Source organism: Dasypus novemcinctus, chromosome 1 (genome assembly GCF_030445035.2).
Source record: "Dasypus novemcinctus isolate mDasNov1 chromosome 1, mDasNov1.1.hap2, whole genome shotgun sequence".
In the NCBI taxonomy this organism is placed as follows: Eukaryota; Metazoa; Chordata; class Mammalia; order Cingulata; family Dasypodidae; genus Dasypus; species Dasypus novemcinctus.
Genome location: NC_080673.1, coordinates 40,134,639 through 40,156,098, shown reverse-complemented (window position 1 = coordinate 40,156,098; position 21,460 = coordinate 40,134,639). Strand labels below are relative to the sequence as shown.

Genomic DNA, 21,460 nt, shown 5'->3' with positions numbered 1-21,460 from the left:
AAAATTCTCTCTTTATCTTTGGTGTTGAACAGTTTTCTTTTAAATGGGGAAGTGTAGGTCTATTAGGGTTTATCCCATTTGATTTTTCCTCCTCATTGAGCATCTTGGATGTGTATATTCATGTCTTTCATTAAATTTGGAAAGTTTCCAGACATTATATCCTTGAGTGTTTTCTCTTTCTTCTCTGGGACTCCCACAATGTATATATTAGTATGCTTAATGGCTATCCACAAATTCTTCAGGTTCTGTTCACTTTCTTCTTTCTGCTCCTCAGACTGGATGATTTCAATTGTCCGATCTTCAAGTTCACTGATTCTTTCTTCTGCCACCTCCAATCTTTTGATGAACCCCTCTAGGGCATTTTTAATTTCTGTTATTGTGGTCTTCAGCCCTGTTTGGTTCTTTTTCATAATTTCCATTTCTCTGTTGATAATCTCTTTGTGTTCATCTGTTGTTTTCCCGATTTCCTTCATTTCTTTATAAGTGTATTCCTTTAGCTCTTTGAGCATATTTAGGACCATTTTTAAAAATCTCCATCTGGATGTCTCAGGTCTGATCCTCCTCACTGATGGTTTCTAATGATCTAATCTTCTCCTTTTCCTCTTTCTTTGTGTGCTTTGTAGTCTTTTGTTGAAACCTGAACATTTTGCTATTTTAAAGTGTTATTGCTAATATTTAGACTCTGAAGTTTCTGTTCCGTAAACTTGTACCCAGCTAGGGTTATAACAGAGCTTTCCTTGAATGCCAGGAGCTACAGAAGAAGAATGAGGAGAAGGAGGGGGACAGGGGAGAGGAAGAGGAAGAGGAGGAGGAGGAGAGAAGGAAGAGAAGAGGAGGAGGAAGAGAGGAGGAGGAGGAGAGGAGGAGGAGAGGAGGAGGAGAGGAGGAGGAGGAAAAAAAGAGAAAAAGAAAACAACTTTCCCAGGTTTGGCCAATTGACCCGTACTGTTACTCTCCTTAAGAGCTTATCCATGCAATACGTTTAGAGAATAGCTCCAAGGCAAAGAGTAGGGGTCTCCCTGGTCTTTCTGCACATGCATCTTGTCTTGCATGTGTGATTTTGGCCCTGGGGATTCCCCCATTTACATGTATACAAATGTCCCTTTTTCCCTAGGAAATAGTTTCCTCACAGTCCTGAGCACTGCACTGCACATCCTGAAACTAGCAACCCCTTGCCCCATGTATCTACTTGACTGTTAACCCACAGCATTCTGTAGGAGAGTTCTGTGAGCCTCCTTCAACAGCTGGGCAATTATGGGGTGATATTCTAAACATCTGACAAACAATAATGGCATAAGAAACTACCAGTCAGATCTTATACCAGTTCAGTACCCCCATCTTGGCCTACCATTAACCTTTTTAATTTTTTTTTTTAATTTTTAAAAGATACTTAGATTACATAACATGTTACATAAAAAAATATAAGGGATTACCATATGCCCGACTCCCCACACCTCCCACTTTTCCCCATAATAACAACTTATTTCTTTAGTGTGGTACATTCATTGCAATTGATGAATACATTTTGCAGCATTGCAACTAAGCATGGATTAGAGTTTACATTGTAGTTTACACTCTCTTCCACTCAATTCTGTAGGATGGCAGGATATATAATGGCCTGTATCTGTCATTGCAATGTCACTCAGGACAATTCCAAGTCCTGAAAATGCCCCCATATTATACCTCTTTTTTCCTTCTCCCTGACTCAGGACATCCAGTGGCCACAGTTTCCATTGCTAGAAACACAATTCAATAGTAGAATACCAGTAAGTCCATGCTAGTCCATATTTTACTCCCCAACCCTAAGGATTCTGGGATGGTGAGGCCCACTCCACCTCTATTTGAGAGGGGGCTTTGATCTCATCTAGCTGATGGATAGGATTCTTTTGCTTGTAGTTGTAGACTCTCTCAGTTCCTTGGTTTGGTGGTTGTCCATCTTCACATCATTGTTAGCTGTCTTGGGTGAGTCCAGTGAACTGGAGAGTATATGTGTTGCAACTCTGCTGAGGCTCAGGGCCCAGCTGGCACATGGATGGCCCAAAGATTCAAGTATTTTGGATGTACATCTACCAATTCCAGCACCAGCTATAGGTTCAAATAGAAGGGACAGAAGAGGCATGTGTAGAGAAGTCATATCTGAATCCAACTCTTTCATGCTTGGTAACACAAACTCCAAAGTAGGGCCCACTGGCAAGGCACAAAACTCTGGAGCTATCTGCCATGATCATAGGACCTGGGTGTCTCCAGAACCCTCAGGAGCGCCACTATTTGCAGTAGTATCTACTTTGGCTGTCTAGGAGATCCTGTTGAGACATGCAAAAATGTTTCCTCTCTGATGACCTCCTGACTCACTTTGAAGTCCCTTAGCCATATAAACTCATTTGTCTTTACCTTTCCCCCTTTTTATTCAAGGTCTTTTTCCAGTTGCATCACCAGCTGGTGCTTGGTAGAAATCCTTTGGTGCCAGGAAGGCTCATCCCTGGGAGCCATGTCTCACAATGGGGGAAGGTAATACATTTATATGCTGAGGTAATACATTTATAGGCTTAGAGAGAGGCAACGTATGAGCAAATGGAGGCTCTCAGGAGGTAACTCTTATGCACCCTACAACACTAGGTTAAATTGCAATTTCAAGTGCAAAAGCTAATAAGCATAAACACCAATATCAAGGCCCATTGATGGACCATCCTTCTTCACTAGTCATTGCCCCTGTTCTTGGGGGATTGTTGCTGTTCCATTAGAGAATGTGGTAGAGCTCCCCAGGATGGGAATTCAATATTCTTTTGGTTGTTGTGTGAATCTCTACCCACCATGGCAATGCCCCATGAACATTTGAACACATTTATATACCTTATATGTATGCCCAGGTGAAATTCTTCCTTTTTATCCCCCATCACTGACACTTGACACCAATGATCCTCCCCTGCCATGGTTGTAACCCTTCAGTGATCCAACTATTAACCTTTTAACTGCAGGATCTTAAGGGGAAGAGAAACAGGATGGAAGGAGGGGTACTAGGGGTTCAGGGTGGCAGTTTTTATGGAAATATTTTGTTATTTTAACAGTTACAAATGTACTGGTGTGTGCCAGTTGAATGTTAGTCCTGGCAATGATAATACTAGTTCTTCCCATCACACTTGGCTGTTGTGAAGATCAAATGTCAAAATATAAATGAGAGGGAAGCAGATATGGCTCAAGCAATTGGGCTCCTGTCTACCATATAGGACCAGGGTTTGATGCCCAGGGCCTCCTGGTGAAGGCAAGCTGACCCGTGTGGTGTGCTGGCCCACATGGAGTGCTGGTCTGTGTGGAGTGTTGGTCTGTGTGGAGTATGCGCAGGAGTGCTGCCCCAAATGCTGCACAGAGAGCTGGTGCAGCAAGATGATGCAACAAAAAGAGACACAGAGGAGAAATAATGAGATACAGCAGATCAGGGAGCTGAGGTGGTGCAATAGAATGATCTCCTCTCTCCTACTCTGGAAGGTCCCAGGATCGGTTCCCATAGCTGCCTAATGAGAATACAAGTAGACACAGAAGAACACACAGTGAATGGACACAGAGAGCAGACAATGGAGGGAAGGGGGAGAAATAAATAAATAAATCTTAATATATATATAAGAGAGCTCTTTGTTAGCTGTCATGTCACACAAAAACAAATTGTTGCTGTCCCTGTCATTACAATGTGGAGTGATAGTGTGTGCACTATGGTATGTTGGGGTGGAGAGTAGGAAAGCAGGTCTCTAAATGAACAATATAACAAGGAAAGGGCTTTTTTTGTGTGTGACAATTTATAACTAAAAATAGCTTATTTTATTAAAATATATCTTAGCATAAATAGCTAAATGTTAAAGTTTTCTACAATCTCACATTCATGACAAGACTATAAATTCGTGGAGAGTAGGGATCCATGACTTAAATATTTTGTATCCTCTAAAGCAGAAGTTTTTAAACATTTGGGTCTCAGGATGCTTTGCAATTAAAAAAAAAATTATTGAGGAGACTTCTGCTTCTGGAAAGACGGAGTAGATGTATTTTGCCTCTCCTTCCAGTTAAACACAACTAAAAAACCCTGACATAATATGTAAAACAAATACAAGAAAACTGAAAAGTAGAGAGAAGATGGCAGATTGGCAGGGGCCTTGGTATCCAAGGCACATAGTGGTAAGATCCCTAGGTTTTCTTTTTACCTCATATATCCCAGACTTATTGCTGAAGAAGCCAGGAGCCCAGAAACACCAATGGAAGCAGCTATATAGCCCCAGAAAGCTGCTCAATCTAGAGAAAGCACCAGGATGGGACAGCTTAGCAAGGCAGAAAAATTTTAGACAAAAATTGCTCTACTTCATCCAAACACCACAGGAAAAAATGTGGCCCTATATAAACCCAAACTAGCATAAGTCTAGTGGGGAACCTAGAGTTCTACCCTCACGTGGCTGTGATGAGGTGCCCACACACCCCCTCCAGGGTGGTGTTAGAGAAAGCCAAGTGTGGAGCCAGAACTCTCCTCTCTGCTGGCCCATCATAAGCCCCTGTCATGGTGCAGGTGGAGCCCACGTGGGACGCCTGGGCATCAGCGCCTACCAGCAGTGATGAGGTTCCCTCCTCCTCCACGACAGGTTTGTATCAGAGGATGCTTAATAGAGAGACAGAATTTTCAGAATTTACATACTACCCAGACTTAGTAAGTCCACCCCACCACATTGTCAGTGGCGACCTTGGGGGGAGCCAGAACTCCCACCTGCACAGTGTCATGACTTGGGTGTCATGACTTCCACCTCTACCTGTCAGTGACAAGGTAGCAGTCCCCTCCTACCTTGACAGTGGTGTCAGAAAAGGCCAGTTAAAACAGATAGTTCGGAGTCTCATAAATGTAATGTTAAAATGTTCAGGTTTCAATAAAAAACACTTTTTACATCAAGAACCAGGAAGATCTTAAACTGAATGAAGAAAAACAATAGATGCCAACACCTAGATTACAGAGATGTTAAAATTGTCTGACAAAGATTTTAAAGCGGCTAGAATAAAAATGCTTCAACAAGCAAGTTTGAATATGCTTAAAACAAGTGAAAAAAGAGAAAGCCTCGAATAGAAAGAGAAGAAAAAGAAAGAACCAAATAGAAATTTTAGAAATGAAAAATACAATAGCTGAAATTAAAGCTCAGTGAGTGGACATGACAGCAGAATGGAAGTAACGGAGGAAAGAATCAGTAAACTGGAAAATAGAACAATAGAAATTAACCAACCTGAATGACAGAAAGAAAATCTGTGAGTCTATAACAAAAGATCTAGCATTCATGTCATTGAAATTCTGGAAGAATAGGAGAGAGAGAGTGGGTTGAAAAAGAACTTGAAGAAATAATGACTCAAAATTTCTCAAATTTTCAAGATATTTTTCTTGGTAAAAATATTGCCCATGCGGGAGTTGCTGAAGGCAGGGAGAGGGAAAAAGAGATGTGATATTGGGGCATTTTCAGGACTTGGAGTTGTCCTTAATGATATTGCAGGGACAGATGCAGGAAATTATATATCTTGCCATAACCCACTGAATGGACTGGGAGAGAGTGTAAACTACAACATAAACTATAATCCATGCTGTGTGGCAATGCTCCAAAATGTACTCATCAAGTGCAATGAATGTGCCACACTAACGAAAAGAAGTTGTCGATGTGGGAGGAGTGGGGGTGTGTGGGGAGTTGGGTATATGGGAACTTACTATATTTTTTAATGTAACATTTTGGTGATTTATGTATCTTTTAAAAAAAGATAATAAAAAATAAAACAAAACAAAAAGTGTTGCCCAATAGGGGAGCGGATATGGCATAAGCAGTTTAGTGCCTGCCTCTCACATGGGAGGTCCCAGGTTTGGTGTGTAGTGACTCCTGAAAAAACAACAACAAACAACAAGCAAAGCAAATGAAAAGCCAACTAAGGGAAACCGATGGGGCTCAGTGGCTGAGTGCCAGCCATGAGGTCCTGGGTTCAATCCCCAGCCCCAGTACCTCAAAAAAAAGTGTTGTCCAAAGCACTTTTACATAGAGCCTTAAACCATTCATAATTCAGCAGTAAAAGGACAAAGTTAACAAGAAAACCAATACAGGCTGTGAAGTGCTGCACCTTATAACTAATGTATTTTGAACCCAATTTTTTCCTGAACAAATAAACAAAAACAAAAAACAAACCTAAGCCAACCCTCCTCATACTCAGATTAAACGTTTTCTCAACCTCAGCTACTGTGGTAAAATGAAATACAGGGGCAGCCCCCCACTCCCTCCTCCTTCATCAGGAGGTGGACTGCCCATGTCAGGAGAAAAGCTGCCTGAGCCCGTGGAGTGCCCCTGCAGCTCCCTTAAGAGGAACTGCCTGTCCCTCGGATATGAAATGGCTTTTGTTCTCATAGGATGCATGTTGAAATTTGCATTACACAAATTGAAGGAAATGACAAATAGGTGAGACAGAATAAACATAAAATTATCACTATTTGCCCCCATCAGAAGACGGTTCAAAAAAGGGAACAACTGAAGGAAGAGACAGGATGGAAAAACCCGGTAGGCATTTGGGTCTCAGGGCATTGGAGCAGGAACACTGACTGATCTGGGATCACAGAAGCATACCCACAAAGAACCCTGATTCCCACTGCTGGGGCTGATCTTTTACACATACATTTACAGAAAAACACACTAAAGTTCAGCATAAAAATACAAAATAGTTGGTTTCCAACAGGTCAATAGTTAATTTTCTTTAAAATTTTTAAATTGAGTTGAGTGAAAATAATTTTGCTGACTTTCATCCTTATGTAAGAAAGAATCTTAGTTGCAAAATGAAAATTGGAGCTGATAGCTGCTTTGATTTTCTCTGTAGTACAGTGTGATCAAGGCCAGTGGAGAACCCTATAAAAGGAGCTGGTTCTCTGCAATAGTGGTTCTAAAAATTATCTAGCATCAGAATCCAGAAACTTGTTAAAATTCACCCCTAAAAGCCCATTCTAGAAAAAGTTAAGAACAAACACATGTCCCATTAGATAATTCCATTCCATTTTCTTTGGTAAAAAGATGAATGTCCAGATGAATTAATGGTGTTGAATTATAGCAGCAAAACTGGTTTTAAGTCTTGTGCCCAAACAAAAGCACTGAAATGAGTCTCGGCATGGTGCTATTGCTAAACAATGGCCTAGCACCACCTCAGCTCCTCTTTCTACATCACTGGATAGGTATCTCTACCACTCAAGAACATTCTGAGTACATCTGAATTTGACAATGATTAGTCATTTAGGCCAGCTGAAATGAAAGAAACTCAACCTTGTTATCTACTGTAATTCAGTCCAATAAGATGCGAAGAATTCCCAAATAGGAATTTGCAGAAAGAATTATGACCTAAATTAAATAACTAAACCAATAATTAATTTCAGTCTTAGAGTTTATTATGTCCAATAGTTAGAGCTGTAATATAAAAGTTAGAATTATGTTATAATTAATTTCTATTATGTTAGAGTTATGATTTACATTTGTAAATGTTTGTTGCTATACTATCTACTTCTTACAATTCATTATATTAAATCTAACCTGGCATTGTACTCTAATTTTTTTTTAATTGCTCCCCCCTTCCTCATCCCCTGTTGTCTACTCTCTCTGTCCATTTGCTGTGCATTCTTCTGTGTCTGTTGTTTTCTCATTAGGTGGCTCTGGGAACCCATCCTGGGACCTTCCAGAGTGGGAGAGAGGCACTCATTCTCTTGCACCAACTCAACTCCCTAGTTCATTGCATCTCTTGTTGTCTCTTCTCTCTGCCTGTTTTTGTTGCATCATCTTGCTGCATCAGCTCTCCATTTGAGCGGCACCACTCCTGGACTGGCTGCAGTCCTGCGTGGGGCGGCACCCCTGCACAGAGCAGCACCCCTTGCACACGGCAGCCCTCCACATGGGCCAGCTCACCACACAGACCAGAGGTCCTGGGTATCGAGCCCTGGACCTCCCATATGGTAGGTAGAAGCTCTATTCGTTGAGCCACATCCACTTCCCTGTACTCTTTTTAAAAATTTGTAATTTCTTTCAATCTCTTTTTCTATTTATATTACAATTTTATGATAAAGGTCTTTTTAACAGCTAAAAATAAAAGACATTAATTATACACTTTGATAGATCATATAGTATGTGAATAGATCTCAATAAAACTGCTTAATAAGCAAATAAATAATTGTGCAAGGATAGCCAGAAATAGCAGCTATGTACAACAGGGGAAACAGAGAGATTGAGAAGAGAGGATTTTTCTTGTTTGTCTGTTTTTTATTATTATTAAAATAAGGAAAATGCTTTAATAATGATCAAAGTGATGAATGTACAATTATGTGATTATACCAAATACCATTGATTGTAGACTGGATAAATTGTATGCTTTATAAATATGTACCATAAGATTGATTTGTTTAGAAAAAATAGGGTGGGTTGGGGGAAAAATACACCAAATGTGAGATATGGACAATGCTTTTGCATAGTTTTTAACAAATGTACCACAACAATGCAAGGTGCCTGAGGAGGGTTGATGTGTGGGACCCCTGTAGGATGTTATGCTTGTTTGCTTTGTAAGTTCACAACTTTTACTATACACTTTATTGTTTATGTATGTTCATGTATAGAATGATATACTTCAATAAAAATGTATTAAAAACAAACAAACAATATTAACTAAATATGCCAACTGGTCCTTGAAACAATTCTAACATTAGTGCTAAGGAGGAAGAAAAATGAAAACGGACAGTTCATCTCACAAAATATGAAGTATAACATAGAGGCGAAATACCAATGTTAAAAATAATTCATACCAAAAAAAACACATCAAAAGTTGTTTAAAAATTAAACTCTCAGGTACAGGTGCAGCAGAACTTGGATGGGCAAACGTCTAACCATCTTATGAAAAACATGCAACCATATCCCTCCTAGAACGTTTTCTTCTTTATCCTGGAAAGTGTTTTCTTACTCGTGGTGCCCATGAGCAGTGCCATCGCCATCTCCTCCCTGCATTTGCATCTGCTTCTGTGCCTGCATTCTTGCAGTCATCTCTTGCATGTTGACAGTTCAGCTTCCTTTTCCAGCAAGACCTGGTCATTATTCATGTCCTCGTTCTCCACCTTCCTGCCGCCCCGCTTGAGCCTCTCAGAAAGGAAATTCTCGTGGTGGAGGTCACAGGCTGGCTGGCCGGTGAGGAATGAGCATCGTCCTGGCCTTCATAAATGCAACGTCTATGGGCTTAAGTCCAAGTCTGAAAGGTGAAATAAAGTCAAAGCAGCACCGTACTCTATTGGAATGTGCTGGAGATCCAACCCACTCCTGCCGTGCAGGGACCGTCCAAATGATTTGTCAATGTAGGAGATAATAGTCTTGAAACACTCTCTGCAGTTGGTGGTGTCAGTGGAGTGGGGCATGGGCCACAGCTATCAGGCACAGCTTGACCCTGCCTTTCAATCTCAGCTCTTGAAGCCTCAATGTGGGCAGTTCATTCCATTTTCTCTGCTGCTCCAGGTATGATTTTTCTCTGGTTAGAGATCAAAGAAAGGGCTCTTTATGAGACAGTTGATTTTCTTAGACCCGATTTACCGACTACCATTAACATGAACTTGAAATCTTTTTTACGGATTTTCACTGCACTTGATTGGGAAGATGTGTAACTCCAGCATAGTCAGGAGTTTTGGGATTCACAAACTGAGTTGTTTGCTGTGTGGACAACTAAAGACCAGGGGGAACATTTCAAGCACTTTTAAAAATCCTACCCCCTTGCTGCCTACACTCACTGTCTGCTGTCTCTGTCCGTTTGCTGTGCATTCTTCTGTGTCTACTTGTCTTCTTGTCTTCTCTTTAGGGGGCACCAGGAACCAATCCTGGGACCTCCAACATGGGGAAGAGGTACTCAATTGCTTAAGCCACCTCAACTCCCTGGTCTGCTGCGTCTCTGAGTCTCTCCTCCGAGTCTCCCTTTGTTGTGTTATCTTGCTGCACCAACTCTCTGCAGCACTGGCTGTCAGCGCAACATGGCGCCCACCAGCTCGCCTTCACCAGGAGGCCCCAGGAATCGAACCTGGGACCTCCCATATGGTAGATGGGAGACCAATGCCTTGAGCCACATCTGCTTCCCTCAAGCACTTTTAAAAGAAGTCTTCATCTTTTTTTTTAACGGACGAAGAGGTTGAATGATAGAAATGGCTTGCACGGAGAGGCAGAATGAGAACCATGTGCCAGAGCTCCTAGTCATCTTCCCCATCTCCCCAATGCTTCCCCAGTGGAGCAGCGATGAATGGCCTCTTTTGGCTGCCATTTAACTGGCTTCACTTAGCTTATCTCTTAAAGGGAGCATAATAGTTCCCTCCATGAATCTAAACCAATGAAACAAAGAATCCTTTCCCTTTCACAGTGAAGAGTAACCCAGGAGAACTCACTGCCACAAGTTATTATAGCAACTAACTAAGCAAGGATAAAAACAAGATCAGACACTTGCCCAAACTGGGCGAATGATGGCAAGTTTTTAAGTATGTATTTTAGAGCAGCAAAATGATCACTAGCTCTTAAAATTGGGAAAGCATCTTGGAAGGAGACAATGAGGTATGATTTTTTGTTTTGCTCTGGGTTGGTTTGGCGGGGGGGGGGGGGAGGGGGGGTGGTGGATTGTTTTATTTTTTAGGGAAAGGCTATTCTGAAACAGTCTGGACAAATCTGAGACAGGATTAGCTGCAAAATGCTTATAAATGTCTTGATAGCTTTTCACCTGTAGCTGTAGGCACTGGTCCACTGTACTTGCTGGTTTGTCCCTGTGGGAGCACTGGTCCGCTGTATAGTCCAGGTCTATTTACTTGTGGGTGTCTCTGTCAGAGAATTCCTTAGTCACACAATAAACCACACAAAGTTAATGCTTAGTTACTTGTTGAATTAAAAATCACATTAAGTAAGGGGGATGTTAACTCCTTGTTACGCTGGTGATATAGGAACTTGTCATTCCAGGGTGTTCTGACAAAAATGTACTGGGATTCCATTAGTTGTACACAATGTAGATTTTTTCTGAAGTTACTAAATTGTTTGTTAAGAAAAGGGACTCTGGGATGGTGTTCATGTTTTAAAATGCTTCCCCTCCCACCTCCCTCAGGACCTTACTTCAGGCACAGGAGGAGGCTGGTGTGCCACAGAGTCAGAAATAATTTGGAAGGATAGCTTTTAAAACCAGAAATTGTCTTCTTGCCAGGTTAGAAGTCAAAAGTTCAAGTCTCTTGAAGCGTCTTAGAAATGTTACAGAGATTATAGGTCTATTGATAGATACAGAAATGAGATATTGTCCTATACATTTTCTTTTCATTCTCATATGCCCCATGAATATGAATGTTTTCGGGCAGTTCTGAGTTAAATCCAATTACTACACACATATTACAGCAACAACATCAAACCCACTATATAATAAAACATTTCCAAGCCCCAGCTGGTGACCTAGTCACAATAGCAATTACCCAGTCCTCTGGTTTGTTATAATGAGATGTAACTTGTGTTTTAGGATCCCTGAGGAATATATGAATAGAGGATGTCATTATGGTTTGTGGCTATTACCGGGAAATAAACATATTGTAGCAACTAGAGTTTTAGGCCAAGTTGACTTCATTCATATATTTTATCACTCATTCAGTACTTAAAACTGTTAGAAAATAAACCCTCTGCTAGGCTACAAAAAAAAAAAAAGGACTTTTTAAACAGGCACCCTATTTACCCTAATACTGTCGGTATTTTATTATGTTCTTTTGAGGGAGACAAACACTGAAAGAGATAAATATAAAACAGTATGGTGAGTGTAAAGGTAAGCAGTCCCCAGGAAAATATGGGAGCACAAGAGAGAGACATGTGACTCAGCATGAGATGGGGTTGGGGGATGGTAAGGAATACTGGAGCTGGGTCATTATTTGTTTTTTATTTCTCGTACAATTACTTAATCTTTCATGGCTTGAAAATATTCTTTAATATTCAATGACGGATCATCCAGAATACACCATTGTGTTCAGTATATTTTTAATATTGCAGCATTACCCTTGGCTTTAAAATATACTAGTTTTCTTCTAAAAATGTTTGCTAAATTTGGCTTCTGCTTTTTTGATCAATCCAGTTAAAGCTTTGCAGAGAGCCACAAGGTTTACTCTTTGAGAAATAAGAATTTGTGGTGATTTGTTGAATTATTAGAAAGCAAATCTGGATAATTCAAGATGGAACACCTTGACCAAAATTTTCAAAATGGCAGTTCACAGTCTCAATTCAAACTGTTTTGTTTGAGTCTTGACAGTGTTTGCAAAAAAACAAAACAAAAAAAAACCAGGGAAGCAGGTGTGGCTCAAGCAATTGGGCTCCCATCTACCGTATAGGAGGTCCAGGGTTCAATGCCCATGGCCTCCTGGTGAGGGCAAGCTGGCCCACGCGGAATGCTGGGCTGTGCAGAGTACTGCCCCGTGCAGGAGTGCTGGCCTATGCAGAGAGCTGGTGCAGCAAGATGATGGAACAAAAAGAGACAAAGAGGAGAGACAATAAGAGATGCAGCAGAACAGGGAGCTGAGGTGGCGCAAGAGAATGATCACCTCTCTCCCACACTGGAAGGTTCCAGGATCGGTTCATGGAGCCGCCTAATGAGAACACAAGCAGACACAGAAGAACACACAGTGAATGGACACAGAGAGCAGACAATGGAGGGAGGGAGGAGAAATAAATCTTTAAAAAAATAAAAATAAAAAACTTGAAACAAATATCGAAACATTGGGAAATCTCACATGAAAATGAGTACACTGAACATTAAAACTGAGATGCCTGATTTCTCTTCAAAAAATTTTTTTAAGTGAAAGACTTGGTAATCCTGGGCCAGTATTTTGACTTGGACAGGCAGGATGGATTGGTGTTAAAAGGGTAAGTCATGGGAAGCAGACATGGCTCAACCGATAGAGTGTCCGTCTACCATATGGAGGGTCCAGGGTTTGATCCCCAGGGACTCCTGACCCTTGTGATAAGCTGACCCATGCGCAGTGCTGATGCACGCAAGGAGTGCCATGCCACCCAGGGGTGTCCCCATGTAGGGGAGCCCCACGTGCAAGGAGTGCACCCCTCAAGGAGAGCCGCCCCGCAAGGAGATCCGCCCCGTGTGAAAAAAGCACAGCCTGCCCCGGAGTGGCACTGCACACACGGAAAGCCGACACAGCAAGATGATGCAACAAAAAAGAGACACAGTTTCCCAGTGCCGCCAGATAAAGCAAGCAGACACAGAAGAACACACAGCGAATGGACACAGAGAGCAGATAATGGGGGGGGGGGGGGGAAATAAATAAATAAAATAAACCTTAAAAAAAAGGGGTAAGTCATGAGGAAGGGACATTCTAGACCTAGTGGATAGTGTAAGAAAAAAGAAAGGTGTGTGTGTGTGTGTGTGTTGAACTACAAGGGTTTCCAGCTTGTAGGAGTGTAAAATTTGAGACAAAAGTAATAAAAATGAAGCTGGAGGAGTCAACATGGGCTCGATTCTGGCAGGCTTTGGCTGTGACCCTAAGAGCTGGATCTCAATCCTGTTTGTGGTGAGAACCATTCAGGTTTTAAGTAGATGAGAGTCCCATGGTCAGATTTCTATTCCAGCCAGATCATTCTGGGGACAGGTTGAGAACACCCAGCCTGAAGGTTCTAGTTATCTAAGAAAAATGCAGAGGGCCTGAACTCTGTAGTGACAGTGGGGATGGGAAGAAACTGAAGGAAGGAGCTGAGAAAAATAAAGTCCATGGTTAATATAGCATGGTGCACGAGGAAGGAGAAGAGGAGGACACCCAAGATTCCAACCCTGGGGTGTAGTGGTGTCATTTATATTGGGGGGGGGGTGTAGATTACAGAAGAAAGAGCAATGTAGAAGGGAGGATAATGCTCATTTCCAGGCCTGGAGAATTTGGCCATCTGTGTCATTGGCCAAGTAGAGTTGTCCAGGAGGCACTTAGATATGGGCACTTGAGAGTCAATGAAAATGCCTTATTAGAGATTAAATTTAGGTCATCATCAGCATATCAATGGTGCCAAAACCACGAGGGTGCTTGAAATCACCCAAGGAGAGCACATAGCTTGAGAAGAACTGTGAGCAGAGGGCAGAATCCCAGGCAAGGCCAACTTAGGATGTAATGACACACGGACAACTACCAGAAAACATTTTACAACTAGGACCAAAGTTCAATTCCTGTCTTTACAACCTCGTCTCCTTTCTTACATCCACTCCTCCTTGTTCTGTTGCTACCTTGTTTTCCTGGCTATTTCATCAGTTTCCCTCCTTAGTTTTGAAAATTATAAAATACATCACATCTAAAAAGAGGATACATCATGTATATGGTTTAAAGAAGAAGAATAAAATAAGCACATCATATCCAGCTTAAGAAACAGAGTATTTCAGAGGGTGTCCCTCCCTTTTTGCCTCTTCCCTCCTTCCTCCTCCCTCTTCTCAGGGGTAATAACTACTACCCTGAGTTTTTTGTCTTTCAAACAGTTTTCATCATATATAATATCTTAAAACAATTTTTTTAGTGCACAACCGCTGAGCTACATCAGCTCCCCCCAAGTTGGGTTTTTTGTTTGTTGTCTGCTTTGACCAGACTATATTTTACCTTTTGGGGGATCTTTAATATAAAATTGTAGGGAAACGGACTTTGGCCCAGTGGTTAGGGCGTCCGTCTACCACATGGGAGGTCCGCGGTTCAAACCCCGGGCCTCCTTGACCCGTGTGGAGCTGGCCCATGCGCAGTGCTGATGCGCGCAAGGAGTGCCGTGCCACGCAAGGGTGTCCCCCCGCGTGGGGGAGCCCCACGCGCAAGGAGTGCGCCCGTGAGGAAAGCCGCCCAGCGTGAAAAGAAAGAGCAGCCTGCCCAGGAATGGCGCCGCCCACACTTCCCGTGCCGCTGACGACAACAGAAGCGGACAAAGAAACAAGACAAAGAAACAAGACGCAGCAAATAGACACCAAGAACAGACAACCAGGGGAGGGGGGGGGGGGGAATTAAATAAATAAATAAATCTTTAAAAAAAAAATTAAAAAAAAAATATAAAATTGTATATATTCTTTTGTGATAACCTGTTGTTGTTGATGGTATTTTTCAATATTATGCTTGTGAGCTTCATCTTTGCTAATACTTCATTCTTTCACTGCTGTTCAGTCATCCACACAGCTCAATTTATCATCTCTTGTCAGTGGACTTTGGTTTTTTTCTGGGTTTTGGCTATAACAGACAGTGTTTTTATGAACATTCTTGTCCCTGTGTTTGAGATGTAACTAATATTGGCATTGCTGAATGGTACCACATAGACAGCCATGCTGTTTTCCAAAGTGGTTTTATCAATGTATAACCATCATCTTTAAAAAAAAAAATTTTTAAGTGTTTACTTTGTTGTAAAGAAACCTATATTCATTATAAAATTTTAGGAAAATAAAAAATTCCTCGTTGTTTTACTATCCAAGGACAAAGAATTGCCATTTTCAGTATCCCCTCTTTACTTGTGTTTTAACCTTTCCATTCCATGTTCTTTCCCCCTTTTAATTATCTGTTCTTCATTTCCCTTTCAAAGATTCATTCTAAAGGTCAAATTGCTCTTCTTTCTATCCTTTAAGCCCTGTTCTTCTCCTTTTCTTCAGCTCTTACTGCTTGCCTGCCACAGGCACTTGAGGCAGGGCCAACCAAATTCCATACCAAGAATTTCCCTGTGGATTCATGAGCTGCAACAAAATTCCCACCAACAGAAAAGCTAGAGAGGGCAGGCTGGTGGTGCCCTCTGGAAAATCCCACCCCCAAGCTCCCTGTTGAACCGAGGCAGTCTTCTTTTTTTCCCCTAAATATGTGTCATCTGTATAATTAGTCTTTGGGAAACAGCAGCTATTGGACCTGTTGAACTCCCAGTCTGTTTCCTGAGCGGAAAAGCAAACAGCCCTGGGACCTACTCACTATTTTCCCTGAGTTAATTGCGAATTGTAGCGTGATGTTCTGAAAATAGAAACAGCTGCACAGTGAGGTGTCCCCAGAGTGGGACAGAGCCCAACCTGCTTGCTCTTCACTAGAAACAAACAGCTGTGGCCTTAACAGAAAGAGCAGACCAGAGCCCGCGGTTTCCGTGCCAGGGCAGAGGGAAACAAGCTGCTGGCATTTGTCCAACAAGAGTGCCAAGAAGGGTGGCAGAGGCCGTGCGGCCCCGGAGCAGGACTGTGTCCCCTTTGTGGTCAGAAAAGCTGTGGTTGGCTCCTAGGGCCTGGTGTGCCTGCATCTTGGCTCGGTGGCACACGTGGCGTCTCCTGCTGCACCTCTGTAATTAGCCTCCAGGAAACTTCTGGAGGTGGAGGGGCTTCTCTGTGTATCTGCGCAGCAGCAAATGGAGAAGGTGCTCTGGGCGTGGTTATCAGTCAGCTTCATCTCCAGTAGTTCTTCACTTTGTCCATCCACTGGAAATCCCTGGGCCGCCTTAAAGACAGGGATCTCTGGGCTCCGCCCAAGTCACTCTGATATAATGGAACAGGAGTGAGGCCTGGGCATCAGATTTTTAAAAGCTCTATGGGTGATTCGAATGTGTAGCCAAAGTTGAGAAACACTGCTTAAGCTCAAAGCTGAACCACTCAGAGATGGCAGGGGGCTGTCAGTTGTTTTCTGTTTGCTTTAATAATGGCCATTAATGGAGCTCATATGTACCAGGAAAGGTGCTAAGCTCTGAACATACATTAACTCACCGTGCCTAGCCCTGGGTTAATGGTAAGGAAATGCAGGCTCAGAGAGGTTAAGGAACATGCCCAAGTTTACACAGCAATGGTAGAGTTTAAATCCTGTTATTTCTCAAGAACGTGAAAAGATGGTCTATAGAATTGGAGAATATACTTGAAAACTATATATCTGATAAGGATTTAGTGTTCAAAAATGTGAAAAAAAACTCCTACAATTCCACAACAATTTAAAAATGGGCTGAAGACTGCAGTAGACATTTTCCAGAGAGTACATACAAATGGCCAACAAGCACATGAAGAGATACTCAACATCGTTAGCCATTAAGGAACTACAAATCAAAACCATGACATGCCACTTCACTCCAGTAGGAAGGCAAGTATTGAAAACAGAAAATAACAAGTGTTGGTGGGGACGAGAAGTAATAGGAACACTCGTACATGGTTTGTGGGAAGATAAAATGGTACAATTGCTGTGTGAAACAGTTTTGCTGTTCCTCAGAAATTAAGCGGAGAATTATCATATGGCTCAACATATCAGTTCTAGGTACACAGACAAATGAACTGAAAACAGGGACTGGAACAGACACTTGTACATTGATGTTCCGAGCAGCATTATGCACAATAGCCAAAAAGGTAGAAGCAACCCAAGTGTCCATCAGCAGATGAAAGGATAAATAAAATGTGGTATTTATACGCAATGGAATGTATTCAGCCCTAAAAAGGAATGAAGGCCTGGTACACGTGACAATAGGGATAACCCGGACGACATCATATTGAGTGAAGTAAACCAGACGCGAAAGAACAGATATTGTATTATTTCACTTATATGAAGTATCTAGAATAAGCAAATTCATACAGACAGAAAACAGACACCAGTTACCAAGGGCAGGCTTGGGGGGGGGGGTGGCAGGGGTGATTGGAAAGGGGAGTTAATGTTTAATGAGTGCAGTTTCTCTTTGGGCTGATGGAAATGTTTTGGTAATGGATATTGGTGGGAGCAGATTGTGAATGTGAGTACTAGCATTTAATTGTACACATGAGAGTGATTAAAATGGGAAATTTTCTTTTGTATACATGGTACCACAGTATAGTTTTTAAAATCATGGTATTTTTCACTTCGTAGCCCAAGCTCTAACCATTTTACCATTCCTGCTGAGGTAAGCACTTCTTGGAGGAATATCAAGAAGGGTTTAGAAAATAGTAACATAGCAAGTTAGTGTGATTTACTGTATGTGTGAGGGAGAGAAAGAAGAATGCAAGGGAGTGAAGAAAGAGGAGGGCGTGGCCCAGGTGAATTTGGGATTAAAATCACTGCTACAGTCAAGTCTTTCTTTCTGCAGTTCAGAGGAGCCTCAGCCCTCTGCTCCAGTCTGGGCTCACCTTGCTGAGGTGAGGGGCAGGCCGGGACAGGACCCTGACTCAACCTTGATGAAGGCAATCCAGCACGTGATGTGCCTGCCACATCCGCCAGGCCCCGTGGTTCGGAGCCCCTGGGATTGGCACGACCTGCTCTGTGGATCGCGGAAATCCCTGCTCAGTGCTTCAAGGCACAGCCAGGTTGGCCAGGCAGGAGGTGGAGATGAGCAAGCCGAGAAGCTGATGGTGTGATTTTAATTTTGGCTGTTACCCATTTTCTAGTGTGTTAGTGTTATGAGGAGAAAAAGAAATACCAAAATATTGACTATGTGGTCACTTATTCCACCACTTGTTGCTCTTGAATTTACATTCTCTCCAAAGGTACTTGCTATAGACTAAGGAGCTATTTTAAAAATTAGAACTTCAGATCCTAAGGATACTTATCCGCCTGTAGGTAGGTCCTTTGCTCATGTAATTTACAATCAGTTTGGAGCAGGGAAACAATAGGACCACTGATTTTCCTTTTTTTTGAAACCCAGATTCTCTACTCCTGCAATTACTTCTGAAATTGTGGCAATTTTTAAATTCATCACCAGAATTTAATATAGAGATGGGACTATAGTGCTCAGCAGGTTTTCTTCCCCAGCATTTGCTCTTCTTCAACACGACTATTTCTTCCCATGGCTTCTGTCCTGCCATCCTCTTAGCTTGCATCAGACATCCCCACTTTCTGTTCTCTTAGTGCAGTGGATGTATCTAGTTCTTTCCTTCCCTAAGTTATACCTGAAAAACTCTCTGAAGCCCCTGCATGAGATTAGCTCCATTCCTGCCAAGGAGTTGGTTTTTGCATCAAGTTCTCCTCTCCCTGGCTAGGCGATTTGTACCCAGATATCAGTGTCAGATACAACAACTCCCCACGCTTGCCATCTTGGAGTGCTTGTACGTTTGTGGTGGAGAACCAAGTTGTACCTTGCTGTTTTTTATTAAGTACAGTGAGTGCCTACAACACCTTTTATGGCAAAATCTTTCTGACTACAGCAGGGGGATCAAAGACTTTCAGTTAATAGCACCCAAAACACTGTTTAAGTCTACTGTAATGATTGTCTCAAGTACTTCAATCATCTCAGTCATTGAAAAAGGTTTTGGGAAGAGTGCTGGTGTCTTACCTAATCCTCTGCAGTCTGACTAGCAAAGGCTGGCGTGTGTGTTACCGTCTCCCGGGAGAGTGAAGACGGGTGGACAGACAGGACTGGAAAGGTACCGTGCCCTCCAGGGGCTGACTGAGGCTCCCTGCAGCCACGGTTCAGCTGATCCTGAGCACATTCCATCTGCACCAAGGACGTGTGGTGACCGGAGGAAGGCTGGCCTGGCCTGCGGGAAGGGCTCACCCCCGCAGTGGAGGGGCAGAGGCCGTATCTTTGGTCTCTCACGGGGCCTCTGATTCTAAGTTTCCTTTGCTAAAGGGGGAGCCCAAGCTGAATGCTAAATATGGTAGGTGCACATACAAACCCTGACTAAATCCTGGAGAACGATCTTTCTCCTCGGTTGGTTTTACCCTAGCGAGGCATGAAATGATTGTGAAATGCAATACCTTGGACGAGATAAACTTGCTTTCCTTATCACAAGTAAGAATCTCAAGCTCGAAGGCAAGATAAAGCCACCTCTGAGCCAGGCCCACGGAAGAATGGGAGCTTGGCTTGCTTTTGACGGCCTCCTGTGGAATTAGACGGAGAGTTTTTGTCCTAGTTTGGAGTGTTGTGGAAACTGCAGAAAGGGAAGGCAGAAAGAAAATGCCTGTGGCACAGGGGTGTCACCACAGAATGACCACTGGCCCTACTGAGAAGCTAAATGGAAGCTGACTGGGGGACCCAGGACCCTCAAATTACACAGCTTCAGGGGGGGTGGTCGCATGGTATTCCATTGAAACACAAAAGAGGGGTCTTTATCCACCAGGGACTGTTCAAATGGGATCCACGTCAGTGTTTGTCAGACTGTAGGCCTGGAGTCTGCACACACACTTTTGGGGTCCATAAAGTCTAGGAAGATTTTGAAAATCCTGAACCATCTGGTAACTGCTTAGAACAGAATTGTTATGGGATTCTAGTGCCTACATTTGCTTTTGTGTTTATGATTACCGCACCAAGTGATCGGTTAAAGTGATAGTGGTTAAAGTTTTTTTAACTTTTTTTTCTTTTTTCTTGAGGTAACCGGGATTGAACCTGGTACCTCGTATGTGGGAAGCCGGCGCTCAACCACTGAGCCACATTGGCTCCAGGAGCTTGTGTTTTCATTCGTTTGCTTGTTTCTTGTTTTTGTTTAGGAGGCACTGGCATCTGAAGCTGGGACCTCCTGTGAGGGAAGCAGGTGCTCAACTGCTTTAGCCACATCTGCTCCTTAACTTTTTTTTTTTAAGTAGCATTCACACAGAAAGGTCTACCTTTTCTCATATCCACCAAGTGCCTTGTGTTCAACCTTCTCTCCCTCTGGGCTGTGGCTCACTGCAGAGGTAAGCATGGTGAATTCCATCCTGAGGGAAGGCCCACTGAAGAGATTGTTGTGAAAAAACAGTAGGAATACGGTTTGACATAGAAACGTTTCCATAACATAGACAAAGAGTGTGGGCTTAGGAACACCGGGCCTTGAAAAAATGTTTGCGTGAGGAGGCATTTGAACTTTGTATGACCTGTACCTTATTATCATAAATGTTGCGCATGTCCCTTGTTATAGTAAACAACAAACAGCTGCTTGTTAGTTCCTAAATAAATACGATGTGGAAACTAGGGTTGAGGGTCTCAGTTTCAGAAGCTGTGAATTCCCTGGTCCCATCTTTATTTCCTCTCGTGTGTCTTTCTTTCTGTCCTTTTATTTCTTCAGTTCTGCGTCGCCTTCCCGTCGTGCAAACCTATTGCTGAGCTGGTCTCAGCAAGAGGTAGGAATGGACCTGATCCTTGAGGAAAGAGGAGCGAGAAGGCATGAGCCGCAGGCAGGGATGAGATGCCTTTCAGAATTGTCTCACTTCTAGGACCTATGGATGGGAGTAGTTTGCTTGTGAAGTACCACAGTTAATGGATTGTATGTCATTAAAAATTCCCTATTTATATCGGTGACAATCATGACTTCTACTTACCTTTACCTTAGCACAAGGCCAGGGAAATTTTTTGCTATAAAATATACACATTTTTTATATATTTTATAAAATATAAAATAAAAAATAAATGGCTTTCCATCTCTGACATGGAGGACAAACATAGTTCCGCACTGGATTCATTTCAGAGCTGAGTGATTGATAGTAGGCACCTGGCAAACATTCTTGGTTGATCTGGTAACCACAATTAATCCATATTTTGGTTTTCTCCACCTCACTCTCCTAGGCTGAATTCCA

At 42.5% G+C, this 21,460-nt stretch overlaps 1 pseudogene; it reads right to left on the bottom strand.

Moving 5' to 3' along the window:
• Window positions 1–9,173: 9,173 nt before the first annotated feature.
• LOC111767339 (septin-2 pseudogene) lies at window positions 9,174–12,399 on the bottom strand (annotated as a pseudogene).
• Between the last annotated feature and the right edge of the window lie 9,061 nt (window positions 12,400–21,460).